General features: G+C 43.9%; 1 pseudogene; it reads left to right on the top strand.

Moving 5' to 3' along the window:
- The first annotated feature begins 4629 nt into the window (after positions 1-4629).
- The window catches only part of LOC111981105 (junction plakoglobin-like), a 70034-nt pseudogene continuing 50010 nt past the window's right edge, over positions 4630-24653 (top strand).

Here is a 24653-nt window from a genome sequence, read left to right as displayed (position 1 = left end):
CAGACCTCTATACCAGGCGGTGCAGAGGAAGGCCTATTGCATTGCCCCCCTCCCTTGGAACGATGCTGCTACTCTCTGTTATTATCTATGCATAGTCACTTTAATAGCTCTACCTACATGTACATATTACCTCAATTACCTCAACACGGGTGGCCCTGCACATTGACATTGACTTTGTACCGGTACCCCCTGTATATAGCCCGCCATTGTTTTTTACTGCTTTAATTTATTGTTTATTCTTATCTCATACTTTTTTGGGGGTATTTTCTTAAAATGCATTGTTGGTTAAGGGCTTGTAAGTAGCATTTCACTGTAAGGTCTACACCTGTTGTATTCGGCGCATGTGACAAATACAATTGGATTTGATTTAATTAACTAATACCAGTCCCTAACAATGGTGAGTGCTCCTGACGTGACTAATGTGTCTGTGATAGATACGTATAAAGGCCTCTCTGCCCAATCAATCCGGACACGATTAAGACAGTAATTGTCTGCAGGCACAGCGAATAGAATAACCCCGCTCGGAAATTAAGCTACTTTTTAAAGCCTAAAGAAATAGAGAGAGAAGGTCTTCATACGACGCTAGCTGCTATCTCCTCACAGGCAGGGAGTAATATCCTCACCATGGCAACAAAATGGAGGCCTTTCGTCATGCTTAACCAGCCATGGTAATCAGGGGAAACTTCGCCCGCATCTTCAATAATCATAGCGAAATTCTGCTTTTGTGCATTTTGTGCCGTCATATGACTTGTACAGGCAGGGGAGATGATTTTGTCGAGTCCTGGCATGTGTAGGCTGAATGGAGGGCAGGCCTTAATCTCCTACTATCTGGTGATACTTATGAGTTTTGGAATAGCCTCATTCACGACTGGGTTTTAAGTACAAAGCCCTGCTTTCACATTAAAAGATAGGTTTTTCTTCTAATCTGTAAATGTATATCTTAATCTAGTTCCAATATTATTTACAGTGGCAGTATAATTTTTCATTAGATGGGACTGTTTGGGAGCTCCGCGCAAAGATCCACACAACTGATTGGTATTGTCAGGGCGGAGCTGGGACCCGAGAAATTCGGCTGCGGCAATTTCTAACACACCTGGCCCATTTTTTTCCGCTTGAGGCCCCCACACCGAACCATTTTTTTCCTGAAGGCCCAAACACTGGCCCATTATTTCCTTGAGGCACCCATTATAACCCGATAATGTTAAATCTGCATTTGCATTTGCCCGAAATGCCAGATGGCCAGTCCGCCCCTTGGGTATTGTTGTGACAGTCTCGTCAGAAGATAGACAAAAATCTCTGTCCTCACCCCAACCCCAGAGGTTTATAGGCCAAATGGTTAGGTGGTACCAATAAACACAAGTTAATTTAACAGCCTGCACAGCCAAAATGTTGATGTATCGTCTTTATCGTCCTATGACTTTTCTACCTGTGACTACCACTCCAGATGTATTTACTGCGACTGCATTTTCATTGCACAGTTCATACAGTATTCTGTGCATAGATAATGATGAATAAACTTTGATTTGATTGTTATTTGGCTTCTTTCAATCCATAACTTTTAACTTACCCAAAACTGCCAAGGTAGTAGCCTTGCAGGACACTGCCTGCTGCTGACTGTGTCTCCAAGCCTCCTCTGTGGGTGTGTGTACAGTTATGTGTGTATGTGTGTCTCACAGTGGTTAGGATAAAGGAAAGAGACAAAATATCAGTATTCTCAGATGACAATTTGAAAAAGTAATTTTCTTCTCATTCATATCTCACAGGCTTTTTCCATCCACTTCCTAACAAGGAAGCCTTGAACCTCTGACCGACTATTAGATGCCCTTCGTAGAGGAACTGTACATGCCTAAGGGGATAGCGCAAGTAAATCTTCAATAACTTCACCACACACTTGTCACATATGGCATTAAAAACCCTTAAAACCGAACTGAAAATGGTTTTGAACATTCACTAGATAATGGAAGTTTGGCAGAGGACAATATCAATGGCATCATTTTGTTTTCTTCTAGACACTCCCGTCATCATATTGTTGGTGTTGTTCATTTGAACCATTATGACGCTGGCGTTTTTTTCACCTTTCAAAAAAACCCCATTCTTAATTCCCTCCCACCCTTTTAAAAATTCCCTTTTTTTTTTCTTTATTTATTCAGAGAAACATGTCAAGTAGCAAAACAATCAATGTCTCAGCAGATTAACTGGCAATAAAATGGGCCCAAGGAAGTCACAAGTAGGAGGCAGATCGCTTGGCCTTCCAGTCGAGCCACAGTTTCTTAAGAGGGCACCCCAGCTGTTGAAATTGGTTGAGTTAATTTGCTTCCAATTTCAAAGTCGCTGTGTGCCAACCCACAATACACTATATATACAAACAGTATGTGGATCACTCCTTTTAAAATTGTGTATTTGGCTAATTTCAAGCCACACCCGTTGCTGACAGGGGTATAAATTGGGCACCGGTGCACTCCACAGAAAAACAATGGCAGCTAGAATGGCCTTACTGAAGAGCTTCAGTGAATTTTCAACATGGCACAGTCATAGGATGTCACCTTTCCAACAAGTCAGTTTGTTCAAAATTTTATGCCCTGCTAGAGCTGCCCTGGTCACCGTAAGTGCTGTTATTGTGAAGTGGAAAAGTTAGGAGCACACAACGGACTCAACGCAAATGGTAGGCCAACAAACTCACAGAATGGACCAGCCAAGTTGCTGAAGCGTGTAGTGTGTAAAAATAACCTAATCTCGTGATCCCACCCCTTCGGTTGCAAACTCACTAACGAATTCAAATTTGCTCTGGAAGCAACCTCAGCACAATAACTTGTTTTGTCAGGATCTTCATGAAGTTGGGTTTCCATGGCGAGCAGCGCACACAAGCCTAAAATCACCATGCGCAATGCCAAGTGTTGGCTTAAAGTGGTAAAGCGTCGCGCGCATTGGACTCGTGGAACAGTGGAAACGTGTTCTCGTTAGGAGTGATGAATCAAGATTCACCATCTAAGCAGTCCGATGGACCGAATCTGGGTTTGGCGGATGCCAGGAGAAAGCTACCTGCCCCAATGCATAGTGCCAACTGTAAAGTTTGGTGGAGGAGGAATAATGGTCTGGGGCAGTTTTTCGTGGTTCAGGTTAGGCCCCTTGAAGGGAAATCTTAACGCTACAGCATTCAATGACATTCTAGATGATTCTGTGCTTCCAACTTTGTGGCAACCGTTTGGGGAAGGCCCTTTGCTGTTTCAGCATGACAATGCCCCCATGCACAAAGCGAGGCCCATACAGAAATGGCTTGTCGAGATCGGTGTGAAAGAACTTTACCGGCCTGCATAGAGCCTCAACCCCATCGAATTGGAACAACGACTGCGAGCAACGTCTAATTGCCCAACATTAGTGACGACCTCGCTAATGCTCTTGTGGCTGAATGGAAGCAAGTCCCCGCAGCAATGTTCCAACATCTAGTGGAAAGCTTTCCCAGAAGAGTTAAGGCTGTTATAGCAGCAAATGGTGGACCAACTCCACGTTAACGCCCATGATTTTGGAATGAGATGTTTGACGAGCAAGGGTCCACATACATTTGGTCATGTAGTATATGTTCTCATAGATTGTGGATTTTCCTTCCAGTACAGTAACTGCAAACCTGATATTCTTCTAATTCAACTCTTCTTCTTCATATTAGCCACACAAAAGACTGTTGTCGGTAACAACGACTGATTCATGGTCATTTTGTGACTAGATCTCATATCCCTTAACCCCCGCCAGCCAGCCACACCAATGTGTCGAAAGAAACACTGTTCAACTGACAACCGAAGTCAGCCTGCAGGCGCCCGGCCCACCACTAGGAGTTGCTAGAGTACGATGAGCCAAGTAAAGCCCCCTCGGCCAAAACCTCCCCTAACCAGGATGCAGTGCCTTAGACCACTGTGCCACTCGGGAGCCCCCCCACACACTTATAAGGCACATTCTGTATAATACACACATTGATGAATTACTTTCACAATGCTTCTCTGTTGCCTCAGTGACAATCACACATCACAATCTTCAAGTGGAGAGGCTGGCAGAGTACAGGAGTTAAGAGGGATTATTTGGTCATAACTCTCTAATGGGGGCACTGAAAGTTTAATTAGATTAGATGTACATAAGAGAGGAAGAGATAAATGATATTGCCCACATGTTTCATTTGGTTGTAATTATTGTGGCAGGTTCTGGAGATGTATGGGTGATAGGAAAGCAGACATTTCAATGTAGGCTTTTCTGCTTAGATTTAAAACAAGCAGGAATTATTACATTTGGTGAATGTCATATTAGATATTCTGTTTTTAAATTGTTATTTGAATGTCTCTTGATGATAGTTATTCCTCGTGATGTATCACAATCTATTTCGTAATTGTGCAGGGAGAAACATAAAGGAGACAAATATTTCGCCTATTCCTCACTCCAGAAGGAATAGAAAATGGTTACCGATATTGCACATACTTTTCAATTACCTTGTAATAACACTGTATTTGTCGATTTAGCCAATGACCGTTTCAACAACCCGCCTATTGGGTCTCTCTTGGTGCCGTGGGTGGAGACTCCACGAAATTGACGTTGTCACTGAACCGTTGCTCAACACATTCCCGACTTGCTTGGAACGGAGGGATCCAGAACGAGCAGGCGAACACGGGATTTAAGAAAAGTTTATACTCGGAGTGCTGCGCGCAAGGAGGTCCTGAAACCGGCGATTTAATTGCGCAAGGTAACCAACCTGTCTACACACTGGCGCTCTGGGGCGTCGCTTCAGTCGCATGCTGTAACATAGTGGAGTTTATTTCAGATAATGTCATGTTTTGTAGTGTTCGGAAAGCGAATGTTCTCTGTTCCGATCAAAGATATTCGAGCAACAGTGTTTTCTCCAACAAGATGCTGTGATGCGTTGTGAATAGGTAAGGTAGCCTATTGATCAGATGTAGTTTATAGCATTATCAATACCAAGTGACATTCCTTTCCAGCTACTGAGACTGATATGCTCCCTCTATGTCGTGTTTGTCTGGCATCTTTTATTGTGTCCGTGAACGTAGCCAGCCAACCTTCCTGAGCGTTTTAGTCTTGCCAGATGTGGGACATTTTGTTTCGGTCGAATAGGCTACGCACTGAGCTATATAATTGTTACCAGAATTGTCTCACACTTCTGCAATGTTGCTGTTGCTTTTGAATCGACATTCTTTGTCTGTGACATGGGTGTAGGTAGCAACCCATCGGTGTCGGTGCGAGTGACCTGGCTAGGGGAAACTTGACTGTTTATTGATAGGAACTCAGGAATAGAGGTGCACCTCTATCTCCAAATAGGGATGCATGCGAGTAGAATAGCCTAGGCATGACTAGTTTGTTATAAGTAGCCTAGACTATTGTTTTAGCTCATTCTAAAACATGAAACTCACCCTGTTGTCAATTCACCAAATATTTGTGTGGGTATTGGAATATGCTCAGTGTTACCGTATGCTACAGTTATGTCCACTCCTGTGTGTTGTGCGTGGCTACCCGGACGATGCCGTCACTGTAATTACAATTACAGTAGAAGTTGTTTTGTTAGTGGTGTTCGTTGTGAAAATCGATACGTGAGTGAGTCCCATAAGGGCCACACCTATATCAAATTATCTCACACTCATCGTGAGCGTCAGTCATGTTTCCTAATTGTAGCCTAGGCTACGTGTAAAACGGATTGGAGTTCTTGCCGTTAGGGAAAATCAATGTTTCACTTTCTGTGACCACTCAAAACCCATGCAAAAAGCCTGAAAACTAGCCTATTTGTTTTCTTCACAGCAAGACAGGAGTTGCCACATTGATACAATAAAACCCTTTTACCATAACGTTATTGAGCAAATTAAGGACTATCGGGATAAATTGTAACGACATTAGAATCAAAATTCGGTTTTCATCAAAATAATAATTATTGCAAACGAATTTGAATATGTTGCAAGAGAAAAGATAAGTTGTCCTTATTAAACTCGTCAGATCATTTTCGATCAATGGATGTCGATTTAACTTGTCTGACTGCTATGATTAAGCAATAAGGCACTACGGGGTATGGTATATGGCCAATATACCATGGCGAAGGGCTGTTCTTAAGCTTGATGCAACGCAGAGTGCCTGCATACAGCCGTCAGCCTTGGTATATTGGACATATACCACAAACCAGATGTTAAGACTACAAACAGTTATAAATGACCCATTTACGAGATTGACTTGTCATTTCAATAAGCATAGGCTAGAGATTAAAATCTGGGTTTATGATTGTAATTCAACCTTGCCATAGTTTGCTTAGATAGATGCAGCTAGCCTATAGCCCCTGATAGGCCTACATCTTATTTCAGATAGGCTACAGTAACATAGGCAAGATGTAAACTGAACAATTTAGCAGCTTGCTTAGTTCAAATTAACAGAGTAATTTATTCAACATGAATAGCTTGGCGATTTCGAGGTAAGAAGTGCTTGTGTTTCACAATAGCCTGCTGGAATAGACTACTGAGGATGGGGTCGTAATTTCAACCACTGAATTAAATATGAATAATATGTACAGTACCAGTCAAAAGTTTGGACACACCTACTAATTTAAGGGTTTTTCTTCATTTTTACTATTTTCTACATTGTAGAATAATAGTGAAGACATCAAAACTAAAAAATAACACGTGGAATCATGGAGTAACCAAAAAAGTGTGGCAGGTAGCCTAGTGGTTAGAGCGTTAGGCCAGGAATTCAATCCAAAGGTTGCTGGATTGAATCCCTAAACTGACAAGGTGAAAATCTGTCATTCTGCCCCTGAACAAGGCAGTTAACCCACTGTTCCCCAGTGGGCCGTCATTGTAAAGTAGAATTTGTTCTTGACTGACTTGCCTAGTTAAATAAATACAAATATTTCAGATTCTTCAAAGTAGCCACCCTTTTCCTTGATGACAGCTTTGCACACTCTTGGCATTCTCTCAACCAGCTTCACCTGGAATGCTTTTCCACGAGTCTTGAAGGAGTTCCCACATGCTGAGCACTTGTTGGCTGCTTTTCCTTCACTCCCTGGTCCAACTCATCCCAAACCATCTCCATTGGGTTGAGGTCAGGTGATTGTGGAGGCCAGGTCATCTGATGCAGCACTCCATCATTCTCCTTCTTGATCAAATAGCCCTTACACAGCCTAGAGGTGTGTTGGGTCATTGTCCTGTTGAAAAACAAATGATAGTCCCACTAAGTGCAAACCAGATGGTATGGTGTATCGCTGCAGAATGCTGTGGTACCCATGCTGGTTAAGTGTGCCTTGAATTTGAAATAAATCATGGATAGTGTCACCAGCAAGCATCCCCACACCATCACACCTCCTCCATGCTTCACGGTGGGAACCACACATCCATTCACCTATTCTGCATCTCACAAAGACATGGCGGTTGGAAACAAAAATAACAATTTGGACTCATCAGACCAAAGGACAGATTTCCACCGGTCTAATATCCATTGCTCGTCTTTCTTCGGAGTAAGCAAGTCTCTTCTTCTTATTGATGTCCTTTAGCAGTGATTTCTTTGCAGCAAATCGACCATGAAGGCCTGATTCACACAGTCTCCTCTGAACAGTTTATGTTGAGATGTGTCTGTTACTTGAACTCTGTGAAGCATATATTTGGGCTGCAATGTCTGAGGCTGGTAACTCTAATGAACTTATCCTCTGCAGCAGAGGTAACTCTGGGTCTTCCTTTCCTGTGGCGGTCCTCATGAGAGCCAGTTTCATCATAGCTCTTGATGGTTTTTGCAACTGCACTTGAAGAAACTTTGAAAGTTCTTGAAATTTTCAGGATTGACTGACCTTCATGTCTTAAAGTAATGATGGACTGTCATTTCTCTTTGCTTATTTGAGCTGTTCTTGTCATAATATGGACTTGATATTTTACCAAATATGGCTGTGTTCTGTATACCACCCCTACCATGTCAAAACACAACTGATTGGTTCAAATGCATTAAGAAGGAAAAAAATTCCACAAATTAACTTTTTACAAGGCACACCTGATAATTGAAATGCATTCCAATTGACTACCCTCATGAAGCTGGTTGAGAGAATTCCAAGAGTGTGCAAAGCTGTCATCAAGGCAAAGGGTGGCTACTTTGAAGAATCTCATATAAAATCTTGTTTAACGCTTTTTTGGTTACTACATGATTCCGTATGTGTTATTTCATAGTTTTGATGTCTTCACTATGATTCTACAATGTAGAAAATAGTAAAAATAAAGAAAACCCCTTGAATGAGTAGGTGTGTCCAAACTTTTGACTGGAACTGTATATTAACTGAATATGCTTGTCAACAACAGCCAGTGTTTATTTCTACTTTTTATTTTTATTTTTTACCTGTAGCCTAATCTGACTGAATGTTGCAGTCAGTCTAATGCATTCCAACAACTGATCGGCAATTGCGATAGAGCTTTTAGAACTTCCAAGTTAATTAACTAAACATGGCCATTAATAATTGCATAATAACACAAGGCTACAACAACAATACACTATAGGCTATAGGCTATTTATTACATTTGTTTGACAGCTCCAGGTTGGCTACACAAGTGGCACAAATTGATTTGCAACGACTCCAGTAATATAGTCATTTCAACATATTTATTGTATCAAATGTTAGCCTACAGTAGCCTGCAATGGCATATAAATGAATAGGCTACTCGATGGCCAACAGATGCAAATGTATCATTCGCCACATTTAATGTCAGTTTCATTGAGGACTTTTCACCATAACAGAAGCACACCATGGAGTTCTATAACTTCCATTAAAATGTAAAAAGTTGTCACGATGTGCGCATGTGCTGCTCTGTCTCCTCTCACTCACTTGACTCAGCCAATAGTGGACTAAGCTGCATGCTGCAGTGCTCTCTCAACACACGCTCTCTCAACACTCTGCCTCATTGCCTGATAGTCAGCAGCAGCAGGTCACAATGAAATAGACTTGTATTTTTTTAAGAGAAATGCCATGGCGGCCACGTAGCAAGTAGAAGTAGCCCAAAAACCCGCAACCTAGGACCAATACGTTTTCAAATCGTTTTCAAAGTTGCCCAATTTAGCAGAAAAACTGCGGACATGGCATCCCTGTTTGGAGCACATTGGGTGAATGGAATTGGATTGGACTGCTGCTGGCTACACGAGAAAAGTACTGGAGTAAAGTAGCTACACATCAGTCAGAGAGCTGTATGCTGATAGAATGCCTGTTCGTGAGTTCTCATCCGAGTGGAGAAGTGCAACTGAAGCAGAAAATGCATCTGATTCCGAGCAGAAATTACGATAAGAAGCATTTTACACCTGCATTTAAAAAATTATAATTGGTGTGAAAAACTCAGAATTTTGCCTTAAACCGAACCCTATATTTAACTTGCTAGTTAATCTAAGTAAGTGGCTGAATTAATAAGGTGACAGGGCATCATGTAGTGCCAGCTTTCTGCCATGTTTAAGAAGTCAAAGTTCTTTGGATTAGTTATTTGTACAGCTGCCACTATCTTGATTTCCTTACGTTTTTTCTCCTCTCCGTTCTCGGCAAGTCTTCTCCTCCCTCTCTTCCCTGAGCAGAGCAGAGAGCCCTGTTGCCCTAGCGACTCCAGACTCCACAAAGACACAGCGTGTACACATGCCGCTCGTTTGCATATTAAGCTAGCAGCCTCCATTGAAATTCGCTATTACTTGTGCTAATTTTGTTAGCATTCTGGTAATAGAAGCCCAATGTTTTTTTTTGCGTTTTTGGGCGTCCCCTTGATATAATCCGGGAATACCATTTATCCCGATATAAGAGAAGGACAGTATAACGCTATGAAAATCTGGATACCACCCAACCCCAGGTTAGGGGAAGAGTTAGCTATAAAGGGTTAAGGTTAGGGTTAGTGTTAGTGTTAGGCAAAGGGTTAGCTAACATGCTAAGTAGTCGCAAAGTAGCTCAAAAGTAATAGTAGTTGAAAAGTTTCTAATTAGCTAAAATGCTAAAGTAGTCCGTGATGAAATTCGAACTTGCAACCTTTGGGTTGTTAGATATTCGCATTGTACGCTTACCCATCCACCCCGACCAACCACCCTTTTCCATCTGTCTTATGGAACCATACCAAACGTAACATATCATACTAATTTGCGTGTCCCCGATTTACTTTTACTATGTTACGTCTAGTCTATGAGACCAGGCTGGGAAACAAGTTTCTAAAAGTGCTTGTGACAGTGGATGCTCTGCTTTGCGGTCTACAAGCCCCCATCACACGCCTATCAACTGCCACCGCTCACTCCATCTCGCGCAGACCTACTACGGCCACTTTAGTTGTTAATAATTATCCCCTTTTGAAAATAGGGTATGGTCATTTTCTTGTCCAAATGCTGTAAAATTGCCGTCATTCAGTTGCTCATTCAGTAGCTCACTTTTCCCCCCTCATATTATGCCTTTGAGATATAGGCTACAGCTTTTTCCCCTCTCCAAATAGCTTTTTTCCTCTCCTCATAGATATTTCCAGGTGGTAAACTATCCCTCTTCTTTGAATCACTATCATAGTGGTTTACCTTCTTTCCCCCCTTATTACATCTTCAAGTGCATCTTGGTCTGCAGTAGCCTTTTATGACATTAAGCCAGATTGCTCTGGGTGCTAATGAAATCTCATTTCTAACTGGTTGGTTGGCAACTGACGTCAAACTTGGGCAGATCTCAACACCCATAATAGTTTTCAGGTTATCAGGTGAATCCAGTCATCCGTATTTCAGTACCTAGATGGCTGAATGCTTTTGTGAAGTGTCAAATATAGCCTACCACATCACAAGATGGATTATAGCCGAGTTATCTAGGGACGACCTGAGCCGACTGAAGCCCGGCGACAGGTTTTTACCTAGGTGGCTGACATAATGTGTTTGTCAGGTGGAAAAGGGAACCAACTGGAAGTTCAAACGTAAAGCTTTCAAAGCAGTGGCTGCATCTTGTTGCATAAGCTATTCATCCCATCCTCCTATTTCTCTCCACTTTGCTGATCAAGGCTTCATTTACTGGGATACTATCAGAAACATGCCTATAGCTCCATCTTGCCCTCTGTTAAGTGGAGTTTCATATTGCCTTCCGCCATATTGCTTTCTTATCTGATCCATGAAGAAGTTTGCAGAATGAAATGTAGCCAGAGTCTCTGTTTAGCCTAGATTAGTGGTGACCAAACTGCTTACAGCACTTTTACGGTTGCCTTGCAGTGTTTGTTGACACTGTTGTTGAAACTGCCCATCAAAATCACTTCTCTTCGGTGGGGTGTGGCGTCTTGCCCATGTGCAAGAGACCAGAAGGGAGTACTGCCAGGGCCCCGGGTTCACACAGGGACTGTCAGGGGATAAAGTTATAATAAGGTATTTTTTGAGTGGGCAGGAATGTCACGGCTGTCGTAAGAACGGGACCAAGGCGCAGCGGATGTTGAGTTCCACATATTTAATTCAAAGAGAAACTTAAACAAAGCAAAATATATCAATAAACGAACAACTAAACGTGACTACGTGGTGCACATGCACAAACACAAAACAATATCCCACAAACACAGGTGGGAAAAATAGCTACTTAAATATGATCCCTAATTAGAGACAACGATTACCAGCTGCCTCTAATTGGGAATCATACAAAACACCAACATAGAAAATATAAACTAGAACACAACATAGAAATTATAAACTAGAATACTGTCACGTTCGCTGGAATAATCATCGGACCAAGGTGCAGCGCGATATGGTTTCCACATATTTAATAGAGAAACACACAAAACAAAACAATAAAGAAATCAACGAAACGTGACGACAATGGAGTGCTAACATGCAGCTACACATAAACAATATCCCACCAAACACAGGTGGAAAAATTATACTTAAATATGATCCCCAATTAGAGACAACGATAGCTGGCTGCCTCTAATTGGGAATCATACCAACCACCAACATAGAAAACAAAACTAGAACCCCACATAGAAAATATAAACTAGACTAACCCCCCAGTCACGCCCTGACCTACTCCACCATGGAAAATAAGGACTCTCTATGGTCAGGACGTGACAAATACCCCCTAGTCATGCCCTGACCTACTACACCATAGAGAAACAAGGGCTCTCTATGGGGTTAGGGGGGGTGACTAGTGGCGGCTCCGGTGAGGGTCGTAGCCCCCCCCAGACCCAGGATCCGACCATGGCGCCAGGCTGAACACCGTGGCTGGACTGGGCGCCGGCACAGAGGAGGGCCCCGGCCCTGGAGCTGGGTTGGACGCCGTGCCTGGACTGGGCATCGGCGTAGAAGAAGGCTCCGGCCATGGAGCTGGGCTGGCCGCCCTGCCTGAACTGGGCACCGGCGCAGAGGAGGCCCCGGCCCTGGAGCTGGGTTGGACGCCGTGCCTGGACTGGGCATCGGCGAGAAGAAGGGTCCCGGCCATGGAGCTGGGCTGGCCGCCGTACTTGGACTGGGCATCGGCGCAGAAGAAGGCTCCGGCCATGGAGTGGGCTGGTCGCCGTGCCTGGACTGGCACCGGCGCAGAGGAAGGCTCCGGCCTTGGAGCTGGACTGGACACCGTGCCGGACTGGCCACCGGTGCAGAGGAAGGCTCCTGCCCTGGAGCTGGACTTGATGCCTTTCCTGGAAGCTCCAGACAGTTGACCCTCGCTGGAGGTTCCGGACCGTTGACCCTCGCTGAGGTTCTGGACTGTGGACCGTCGCAGGAGGTTCCGGACTGTGGACCGTCGCAGGAGGTTCCGGACTGTGGACCGTCGCAGGAGGTTCCGGACTGTGGACCGTCGCAGGAGGTTCCGGACTGTGGACCGTCACCGGAAGCTCTGGACTGTGAATGCGCACTGGAGGCCTAGTGCGTGGAGCCGGTACAGGTGGCACCAGACTGGTGACACACACTTCTGGGCGAGTGCTGGAAGAATGCACAGGACGTACCGGACTGGGGAGGCGCACTGGAGTCCAGATGTGCGGAGCCGGTACAGGTTTCACCAGACTGCTAACCGGATCCTCTGGTTGAATGTTGAGCAGAACACACTTGCACAACAATATCTCTCTCCTCTCTCTCTCCATCGCCTCCCTGATGGTCTCTGGCTCTTCAGGGAGAGTGCGGGGAGCTGGCACAGGACGTACCGGACTGGGGACACGCACTTCAGGACGAGTGTGCTGCAGCATTCACATCGCTACCACCTCTCTCCGGAATCTTTCATTGAATTCCTCCTCCGACTCCCACACAGGCTCTGGCACTCTCCGCTGCTCGACCGCCAGCTCCATGTGCCCCCCCAAGATTCTTTGGCAGTGGACTGACGACACGCTCCTCATGGCGAGTGCGAGGAACCGGCACAGGACATACCGGGCTGAGGAGGAGCACTGGAGATCTGGTGCGTGGAGCCGTCACATATGGCACCGGACTGATGACCCGCTCTTCAGCACGCTTGCGCTGCTGCATACTCCTAGCCAACTCCATTCTCCGGTATCCTTCCTCACACTGTTCCATCGACTCCCATGTGGGCTCTGGCACTCTCCTTGGGTCGACTGACCACTTCTCTATGTGCTCTGGCTCTTCCCGCGGCTCAGCCGGCCACCCATTGTGCCCCCCCCCCCCAAAAAAAATCTTGGGGTTGTCCTCTGTGGACGCGAACCCTGGCGTCGTCGCTGTCCTCCATTATTACCTTCCGTCTGCCGCCAAGGAAGGGTCTCGCATCCACGCATCACTTCTTCCCATGTCCAAAACTCCTTTACCTCGTGGATACGCTGTTTGGTCCTCTTTTGGTGGGATATTCTGTCACGGCTGTCGTTAGAACGGGACCAAGGCACAGCGGATGTTGAGTTCCACATATTTAATTCAAAGAGAAACTTAAACAAAACAAAATATATCAATAAACGAACAACTAAATGTGACTACGTGGTGCACATGCACAAACACAAAACAATATCCCACAAACACAGGTGGGAAAAATAGTTACTTAAGTATGATCCCCAATTAGAGACAACGATTACCAGCTGCCTCTAATTGGGAATCATACAAAACACCAACATAGAAAATATAAACTAGAACACATCATAGAAATTATAAACTAGAATACCGCCCTGACCTACTACACCATAGAGAAACAACGGGCTCTCTATGTTCAGGGCAGGACAAAGAAGTGTGTGTGTGTGTTGTGTGTGGTGGGGGGGGGGGTTCTTCTATCCTTGTGGGGACCTAAAATCCCCAAAGTCCCACAAAGGATAGTTAAAACAAGGAAAATTCTCCCCATTTATCACGTCCCCAGGGAGGACAAAGGCTATTTTAAGCGTAAGGTTTAGGGTTAGAATTAGAATTAGGGTTAGGTAAGGATTAGTGGTTAGGTTAGGGTTAGGTTTATGGTTTGGGTTACGATTACAGGATAAGTTAGGGTTACGTTTAGGGTTAGGGGTCAGGAAAAATAGGCATGTAAATACATTTAATGTCCCCATTGAGAATAGAAGAACAAAAACGCGCGTGTGTGTGTGTGTGTGATGTGTGTGTGTGTGTGTGTGGTGTTGTGTGTGTGGTGTGTTGTGGTGTGTGTGTGTGTGTGTGTGTGTGTGTGTGTGGTGTGTGTGTGTGTGTGTGTGTGTGTGTGTGTGTGTGTGTCCGTTCGTCCATCTGGCATGTTGGTAGTTGTCTCGTGTTTGGGGTTTAGTTTGTTAAATAGTACTCTAATTACACCAGTAACAACAGTATGTTGTCACATCCATGTGTGTGTGTGGTATCTGCAGGTTTGACTGGTGTGTGTCTGTTGTGCGTACGTGCTTAAGAGTGGGTGAGTGGCAGATGCCTTGAGTGGCGTCAAGTGTGTACGAGCTACATCTGTGGATTTGGTGTGACTGAGTATTTGTGTGGGTGTTAGCTCTGGCCTGGGTGTGTACAAGGGGTAAATCTGTGGGTTATGCGAAGGGATTGTTTGATACAAGGCTTCTTCATTACTAGAGACCTGTGGTATGTGGTTGGATGGTGGGAATAGCATGCTCCTCTCCCCTTCACTTCATCTCTCCCTGCAACATACACTTGGCATGACCAAGTGTTATGCCGCCTCAACATGGGCTTTATCTTCAAGGCGACTCTTCGTGGGAGAATGATCTTAGGCCTCAATCAATGGACTCTTCTTTCATTTCTCCAATAGCTTTTGGTCTCATCTGATGGTGGAATAGCATCAAAGCAATGGGCGGGTGGCTTCAGATACTGTAAACCAGATGGCTATTGTCAACAACATCCCTCGAAGGTCAAGGCAGATTCACTAGGTCAGGTTCAAAGTTACACTCAACTAGTAACGACGCCAAGGCCTCCAATTAAAAAAACATCCCATTTAAAAAACAAACTCATAAAAGGGAAGATAAAGTCGATATGAGCACAGCTTTAGCCGTGTAAGTGCAGCTCTGTAATGGTCCTCGGGGTATTGTTCAATTTAAGGATCACTCTGCCTTTAAAGCGGCTGAATGTCAGGAGCATTTTAATTGCATCAAATGGGAACCAAAGGCACAGTGTGAGACGAGTCCTGCATGCGCCTCAGTGCCAGAACTGAAAGACTATACTTATTCAAGGGAAAAATACATTGCAGACACTTTTAAGGTAAGCTGCCATTCAAGATAAAAACCAAAGCCCCTACTTCTTATAGTACCTCTGAAACCACGAGCCCAGATTTAAAGGGACTATGTCAGTGGTTGCAATGGAGAATTTCAGCACATTCCAACCGCAGGTGTGAGTGAATGTGATTGAAATTGGACCACTCAGAATTGCTTAGAAGTGAGACCATTCAAACAGATTCACACACACAGCCCCTCTTCTCTCCTCCTCCTTTCACTCTCTACCTTACCTACACACATTCCAACCATCCATCCAACTGCTGCCAGCAGTGTAAGAGCGCTAGCCAACATGATCTTTCTGTTCCTTTCGCCCATATCATCAGAGAAACCTGCAGACGGAGCCTGACAAGCTAAAGTGACACGCTAAAGGCGCTTCCCCTGTGGCGCCTTTCTGCTTATCCCCTACCACCTGCTCACGTCGCGATATCGCCCGCTTCCACCACCCCCCCCCACCCCCCCCACCCCCATCCTTCGCACTACCCTCAGCGAAGCTTCAGGGATATTGCAGCCCACTACTGCCTGCCAACATGCACCCCCCTCCAAGCCCTAACCTCCCTCAACAAGCCCGAACTCTCTTATATTAATCCATGGAGTGTGTCAATTTCTCTCCCTGAGCGAAGCGGGTATAATCGTGAGTAGCAGATTCATGACAGTGTCGGTTTAATAAGTGTCCTCTCGTCGTTAGGTTTGGACCATGACAGTGACAGTATGATAGGCGTTACGGTTTTGTGTAAGTGGTGGTGAAAAGGAAACTGGGTTGTGTGTACGTGAGTGGAGAGTGCTTTGCTTTGGCTGGAAGAGGAGGTTTATAATAGACAGGGTCTGTTAAATATGCTGGGCTAAACGTCAGGGGTGTTTGGTGAAGGTTTGATGTTCCGCAGGGCTCAGACTGCCAGCAAAGCAGCGTCTGGTCCTTTCAGAGGAGACTGGTTTGAGGCAGTCAGCCTAGCTAATCTCATTCCCCCACCATAGTGGAAGTCCAGACTATATTTTCTTTGTCTCTTGTTTCCATCTCTCTAAGTCTCTCTCTCTCTTTCTCACTCTATCTCTCCACTCCAACCCATCCCTCACCATGCTGGAAACGCCTACTCTCTTTTTCTTTATTTTTCTCCCTCACACACTCTCTCTGTCTCTCTCCCCCCTCCAACCCTGCTGCTTGTACTCTATCTGTCAGGGACCTTTGAGAGAGATGGCAGGTTACACCTGGATCAGCTAGTCCTATATTCTCCCACTGAGAGTGGGGTCTGCTCTGGTCCTCTTCCTCGTGTGTGTGTGTGTGTGTGTGTCGGCATGTTGCCTTGTCTGTAGAGGGCACACATTTGAGGGCACACATTTGTGTGGGTATATGTGCTCTGCATGCCTGTTATTATGTTTGCATGCATTTTACGTTGCGTTTGTACGATTTCCGTGTTTGTGTATGTGCTGCTCAGTGACAGAACTGGCAGTGGATACTGGAAATGACCTCTGTTGTCAAAAGCAGGTATATTCTCCCTATGGTTATGTAAGGCCTAATTATTATACAACCTGTCAGTTTGGTGTATTCCTATACTTCTCTCCGACCAGGATTTCTCCCTCGTCCTCCGAGCAGTATTGTCCCACATCTACTGTTGTCTGAGCACTACATTACACTGCCCTCGATAGTATGACCCAAATACTCTATGTATTCAAAGCGACACTGTTGTTCAAATACCTTGTAGAACATTCTAGTGCTGTGCATAACCACGCAACTATGCAATTTATACACCAAAGCTAGGCGTTTTTGCAGTAGTTTGAACACTCCTGATTTTTTAAACATTGTTCTGCATATTGTAGTTAAAACACTATTCTAACAGTGATTTAGCCTCTTATGGATCCCTTCACGCGCCAATCCCTTTAGCGGGATCGATTTGACAAAATTCAGTGATATGGCAGCGCGCCAATTTCAAACTACAGGAATATCAATATTCAACATTCATGAAAATATATGTGTAATACATCAAAATAAAGCTTAACTTCTTGTTAATCCAGACGCTGTGTCAGATTTCAAAAGGGCTTTATGGCGAAAGCAGACCATGCGATTATCTGAGGACCAGACAGTTGCGCCACAAACGTCAGAAATAGCGATATAATTAATGCCTTACCTTTGAAGATCTTCTTCTGTTGACACTCCAAAATATCCCAGAAACATCACAAATGGTCCTTTTGTTCGATAATGTCCTTCTTTATGTCCCAAAAATGTCCATTTATTTGGCGTGTTTGATTCAGAAATACACCGGTTTCAACTCGCCCAACATGCCCACAAAGTATTTAATAAGTTACCTGTAAACTTGGTCCAAACATTTCAAACAACGTTCCTAATCCAACCTCAGGTACCCTAAAACTTAAATAATCGATAAAATTTAAGATGGAATAAACTGTTTCTAATACCGGATAAAAACAACGTGAAGTGCGTTCCAGTTCACGCGCACCAAAACAGTAGAGTCCACCTGGAGTGACACTTACAGTGAATAGCACTACTTCTTAATTTCTCAAAAGAAAAACATCAACCAATTTCTAAAGACTGTTGACATCTAGTGGAAGCCATAGGAACAGCAACCAGGTTCCTCATAAATAGGGCTTCCCATAGAAAACAATTGGAAAACACAATGACCTCAAAAACATTTTTCCCTGGATGGATTGTGCTCGGTGTTTCGCCTGCCAAATCAGTTCTGTTATACTCACATACATTATTCTAACAGTTTTAGAAACGTCAGTGTTTTCTATCCAAATCTACAAATCTATTATATGCATATCCTAGCTTCTGGGCCTGAGTAGCAGGCAGTTTACTTTGGGCACGCTTTTCATCCGGACGTCAAAATACTGCCATAGCCTTAAGAATTTTAAAGAGCGACTGAACGCACCGATTCTGCATATTTTTCTTTTGCTCATTAAGAAAAACAAGATTTTAGTCTTGGGGGTGTGGTTCGATGTGGCAGTTACTTAAGTTTGCCCCTCATTGGACACCATAGGAACAAAGCCAGTATCACTTCCTCAAAATAGTCCAAATGAATCTAAGATAACTCAAGAAATCTGTAAATAATGTTGATGTTTTTGCTGAGGATCTTTTAGATAGCAATTTTACTAGCTAAGGTGTTTGGTGCAGTATTTCGCAAGTCAAAGTTTGATCCGCTGTGCTGCTGGGCAGGTCTGTCTCACTGTCTGTGTCTTCTGCTGTACGATTGGATTCTAGTGCAAAGACTTCACACAGCATCATTCTGAAGACATGACACTCTTGACACTCAACTTGACGTCTTACAGCAGTCAAAACACTGCTACTACACACACTAGTCAAAACAACACAAAATGGTTTATAAAGAAACACATGCAGTAGTGAAAAAGCTGCTTTGCCCACATTAATTAAAACATATTCTGGACTCACACACCATCAAATGGGACCTTAACAAGAGTAATCTTCAATTAATCTTTAAAGGAGAGAATTGGTTGATTATTTCAGCCTTTGTATTTACGACACAATCTACTTTGCCAATTCTTTGTCTATACCAGTGGAGGCTCCTCAGAGGAGGAAGGGGAGGCCCATCCTCCTCAGTGAATTTCATAAAAATATAAGTATTGAAACATTAAAAAGTGATCTACAGTAGCCTCAACAGCACCCTGTAGGGTAGCACCATGGTGTAGCCGGAGGACAGCTAGCTTCCGTCCTCCTCTGGGTACATTTTCTTCAATACAAAACATAGGAGGCTCATGATTCTCACCCCCTTCCATAGACTTACACAGTAATTATGACAACTTCCGGAGGACATCCTCCAACCTATCAGAGCTATTGCAGCATGAACTGACATGTTGTCCACCTAATCAAAATACCAGAGAATGAATTTAGTACTGAAAGCATAAGCTACAGCTAGCTAGCACTGCAGTGCATAAAATGTGGTGAGTAGTTGACTCAAAGAGAGAGAAAGACAGTAGTTGAACAGTTTTGAACAAATTAATTTCTTCCAAAATTAAGGAGAAGTGAGAGAGAGCTAGCTATAGTTGATTGTATTTTGCTGGGCACGTCTGTCACACTGTCTGTGTTCTGCTGTACGATTGGATAGACCACAATCGCCGCAGCTGTTTATCCCATGGTAGTCGGCAAGTGGGTATTGTCGAAATCAAAACCCAACCCTCATCTACACAAATCTCACAAAACTGTTTTTTGGATGATACTGACTTTATGACAGAAATTAACCAACTTGCACTTTTTAGTCAATTTTGGCACTGGAATAAATGTTTCTGACTAATATTGTCACATATGTCATATGTCACATATGTCATTTTCAACTAGAGAAGTTGGTTTTTGAGTTCAGTTCTGCTTTAAAGTGTGCACTACATAGTCGTCTTAAGAGTTAACTGTACCCTTTATTCTGAATACCACAAGGTAGTTCTAGTGCAAAGACTTCACACAGCATTTATACTGAAGACATGACACTCTTGACACTCAACTTGACGTTTTACAGCAGTCAAAACACTGCTACTAGACACACTAGTCAAAACAACACAAAATGGTTTATAAAGAAACACATGCAGTAGTGAAAATGCTGCTTTTCCCACATTAATTAAAACATATTCTGGACTCACACACCATCAAATGGGACCTTGTCAAGAGTCATCTTCAAAGGAGAGAAGTGGTTGATTATTTCAGCCTCTGTGTTTACGACACAATTTACTTTGCCAATTCGCTGCCCGTTTATAAGAATGCTTTTCATTTTATTCCTTGACTTGCCCACCAACCTTTCCTCCTTTGTGTTTACGTAATGATTGTTTTCATGTAAGCCGTCATTTATTTGAATTATAGGGGATGGCAACCAATTTGAATTGGCACATTGTGGTATAATGAGTGTAGCTCAAGGAACAGAACAATGAGGTGCTCTCGTCAACAAGCATTCGCTTGGAACATGAGAAAATGAGAACTGACTGAGTCATCTGAAATGGCTCGCGAACAATCCACTTTAGCCTTAAACGAACATATCCATTTCTACACATGCTATGTCAACGGGTACGTCTCCCCCGCTTGTTGCACCCCCGCTTGGTTTCTTCCTCCTCAGCTCTGGGCAGTTTGATCTGTTAAATTTCACAGGGCTTAACCGTCCCCTGTTTTTCCTCTGTCTGTGTGTGGAGGAAGAGTTCACTCAGTGTGCGGATTATTTCTCCCATGAGGCTGAGGGGGTGAGGAGAGCCCAGTCTGTCAGATCTGCCCACGTTGCCTCGCGGTTACCGTGCCAACCCCTTGGGTCGGAGGGTGGGAGGGAGAGTGGAGCCGGGTGTCTGCAGGCTGTCAGGTCTCTGCCAGGTCTCCCCGCGACAGACCAGACCAGACCGGCTACATCTCCACAATGTCCAGCGCTTGTTGTTTTCAGGTTAAGGTCTTATTCAAATGGCCTTTGCATACTATTGTCTTGTAGTCCACCGCACCCACTTCTGTTCTCCATCTGTGTGCGTGTGCGTGTGCGTGTACGTGTGTGTGTGTGTGTGTGTGTGTGTGTGTGTGTGTGTGTGTGTGTGTGTGTAGGCCTGTTGAGCCATACAGCATACAGCTGGCTCCTCTGCACAAAATCAGGATGACTGGAGGACAAGAGGGCGTAGGAGGGCTCAGGTTTTGGCCTACAAGCTTCTTGTCTCTCTTTGTGTCTCTCTCTCTCTCTCTCTCTCTCTCTCTCTGTATCTCTGTCTCTCTCTCTCTCTGTCTCTCTCTCACACTCTCTCGCTTTCTCTCTCTCCTTACCTTTCTCTTACTCCTTCTTCTTTGTCGTACCATCTCTGACCCCGTTCCCCCACTAATGCACTCTCCCTGTCTCTTAACTTTGTCTTCCTGTCCATCTTTTCCCTCTGTCTTTTTCTCAGCCTTCCTCACTTTTAACATGTTTCTCTCAGAGGTCCACTTGTCTCTCTTTATCTGTACTGGTCCTTACACTAGGATCGGCCTCTTGTCCAACTGGCTTTGGCCATATGTGACCGACCAGCTCGATTCAGTCCTATGTAGCAACATATTTTTTATTTTTTTTACAGTGGATAAAAGTAGAGACTCAAAGCTAGAAAATTGTATATCATACACTGCAGTTGAGGAACAATGGAAAAGTAATTCTGCTTTGAAGTTGATAAACTTGTAACCCAAATTTTTAGAAAATGGCCCTTGAATGTTCTGGTACACCTACTGGAGAGCTCTTCTTTGTCTACACCAGTAGAGGCTCCACAGAGGAGAAAGGGGAGGACCATCCTCCTCAGTGAATTTCATAAAAGTACAAATAGTGAAACATTTAAAAAGTTATCCTTTTTAGATAAAACTATACTAAATATATTCAAGTCACCAAATAATTGATTAAAACACTGTTTTGCAATGAAGGTCTACAGTAGCCTCAAGAGCACTCTGTAGGGTAGCACCATGGTGTAGCCGGAGGACAGCTAGCTTCCATCCTCCTTTGGGTACATTGACATCAATACAAAACCTAGGAGGCTCATGGTTCTCACCCCCTTCCATAGACTTACTGTCACGTTCGTTATAATGAGTGGACCAAAGCGCAGCGTGATCTGGGTTCCACATCTTTTTATTTCTAAGTGAAACTCACAGCAAAACCAAAACTATAAATCTCAAAACAAAACGTGAAGCTAATAATAGTGCTAACAGGCAACTATCCGTAGTCAAGATCCCACAAAGCACAAAGGGGAAATGGCTGCCTAAATATGATCCCCAATCAGAGACAACGACAAACAGCTGCCTCAGAGAACGTCCTCCAACCTATCAGAGCTCTTGTAGCATGAACTGACATGTTGTCCACCCAATCAAAATATCAGAGAATAAATTTAGTACTGCAAGCATAGCTTACAGCTAGCTAGCACTGCAGTGCATAAAATGTCATGAGTAGTTGACTCAAAGAGAGAGAAAGACAATAGTTAAACAGTTTTGAACAAATTAATTTCTTCCAAAATTAAGGAGAAGCGAGAGAGAGAGCTAGCTATTTGTTTGTATTTCTTCTTACTCTCACTTTCACTTAGCTACTGAATGCAGCTAGCTAGTTTAGCCTACTCAAACACTCAGCTCAAACAGAGAGGGATGCTATGTTAGCTAGCTGGCTATGGCTATCCAACACTGCAACTCTTCCAAGTCAAGGTAAGCTTTTGGTTTTATTAATTTCTTGCCACCGGGGCCTGCCGGTGTAACTGCTAAACTGTTTTCTGACTGTACACTGTACTGCATGATTGTAGAGGGTTTACTAACACGTTAGTTCTTGTAGCTATGTTGACTATGACGTGACAATGATGTAGGCTGTGTGTAGCGGTTATAGCTGTCATGTTATGAGGGTTTGGCTTGGAAAGTGTTTTTTTCTCTAGTCACAGATAGCTGATGTGTTGTGCACTGAAGTCCACAAGCGAAGGAAAGAGGTGAGAGGCGGAGAGTGCGTAGATAGTTGCTGTTTTCATGTGGCTGCTATGAAAGTGAACTGTGTTTGCGTGTGATCAGGGGTGTATTTATTCCGCCGATTCTGTTCAAAAACATTTCTTAAACGGAAGCAAACGGAACGAAAATACCTGAATTTGTCCAGTAGAAATTCTCATTTGCAACTGTTGGACTGATGATTACTCCCTAGATCGGCTAGTTGAAGGCAAGAGTGTGCAAGGCGTGTCACGCCTGCTCCCAATCTCGCTCGAGGGCGCCAGGCTGCCCTGCACTATGCACTCCTGCCATCATTACGTACACCTGCTTCCCTCGTCACGCGCATCAGCGATTCATTGGACTCACCTGGACTCACCTGTGTTATTACCTCCCCTATATCTGTCTGTTCCCCAGCTCTGTTCCCCTCTTCAGCATTGATTGTCGTATGTCGTTGTGTTACCCGGTTCTGACGCTGTTCCTGTCATGTTCCATGTCTGTGCAAAATGAAATGTTCACTTTCCGTACCTGCTTCTCTACTCTACTCTACTCGGTTCTTACAAGACGGTATAGAATGTGTCACTGTCTGTCACCTTGATTACTAAAAATGTTCTATGTTGCAAACTTTCATTCATAGGCTATGTTGTAGCAACCTCATGATGGGTACAGGGAAAATTCAAGTAAACCTAGCTGGGTGAATGAAATATGAATGACAGCCATCCAATATGCTGTAATAGAAATAAGGCCATGCTCATTAAAAAAAGAATCATCCTCCCTAACCTTGGACCGGACCGACCGCCACTGGGCTACACCCATTCAGTATCATTCACACCCTCTTAAGCCTTAGCTAGCTAGCTAACATTAGGCTATAACTAGCTATGCAAATACATTTCTGAGATACAAATAATATTAGCTAATAGTATGCTTTAACTTGCTTTAACTTGCAATGAAAATTAGTTTCTGACAAAATTAGAAACGTAAAATATCTGAAAATGTAGCTAGACTCTTACCTGTATACGTGGATGAACGCTTCTCCCTCTCTGTCACGGATGCCATGGTTGCCCTTAGTTTGAAGATGTAACCCGGAGACAGGTGTTTTCTGTGTTCTCTTTTCGACTCCCCTCCGCATATTTGTAATCAAACGCCAGAATTTTCTCCATCTCCTGAGCTATCAGTCTCTGCTTCCACCGGGCATTCCAACTTCTTCCATGACAACAACACCGTTGATCGCCGTTTCTTCCCCATCGCTGTCATCAGAAGGCTCTACAATGTCTGCTTCAATTCAAATGTTTTTACCTAAATCAGGGATTTCCTCATCGTCTGGTTCATTTTCAGAGTCAGAGAGAGTCGTCATGGCACGATCGCCCTCCAGAAAGTATTCCATTACAACTTTTTCCCCACTGATCTTCGTCGATAGTGCCTGTTCATTTCAGGGTAGCTCTTTTGCAGTTCTTCATGACATCTTTCAAAAAAGACAGTAGAAAGGATTATCTACACATGCTGAGCAGCTCATGTTATAGACAGAGCCTGCTAGATGGCAGACCAAACCAAACTCATCCCTCGGCATGTCCTAACCATTATCACAGCCGGCTAGCGAGAAGGTTGCTGACTTTTTCTGTGGCTAAACCAACTAGGTTCCTAATTGAACAACTGTATTTGTATTTACAGATGGCATACAAGTTTGTTATTAAGGC

This window comes from Salvelinus sp. IW2-2015, linkage group LG20 (genome assembly GCF_002910315.2).
Source record: "Salvelinus sp. IW2-2015 linkage group LG20, ASM291031v2, whole genome shotgun sequence".
NCBI lineage: Eukaryota > Metazoa > Chordata > Actinopteri > Salmoniformes > Salmonidae > Salvelinus > Salvelinus sp. IW2-2015.
Note: the sequence above shows the minus strand (reverse complement) of the source record. Positions and strands in the feature narration are given on the sequence as shown.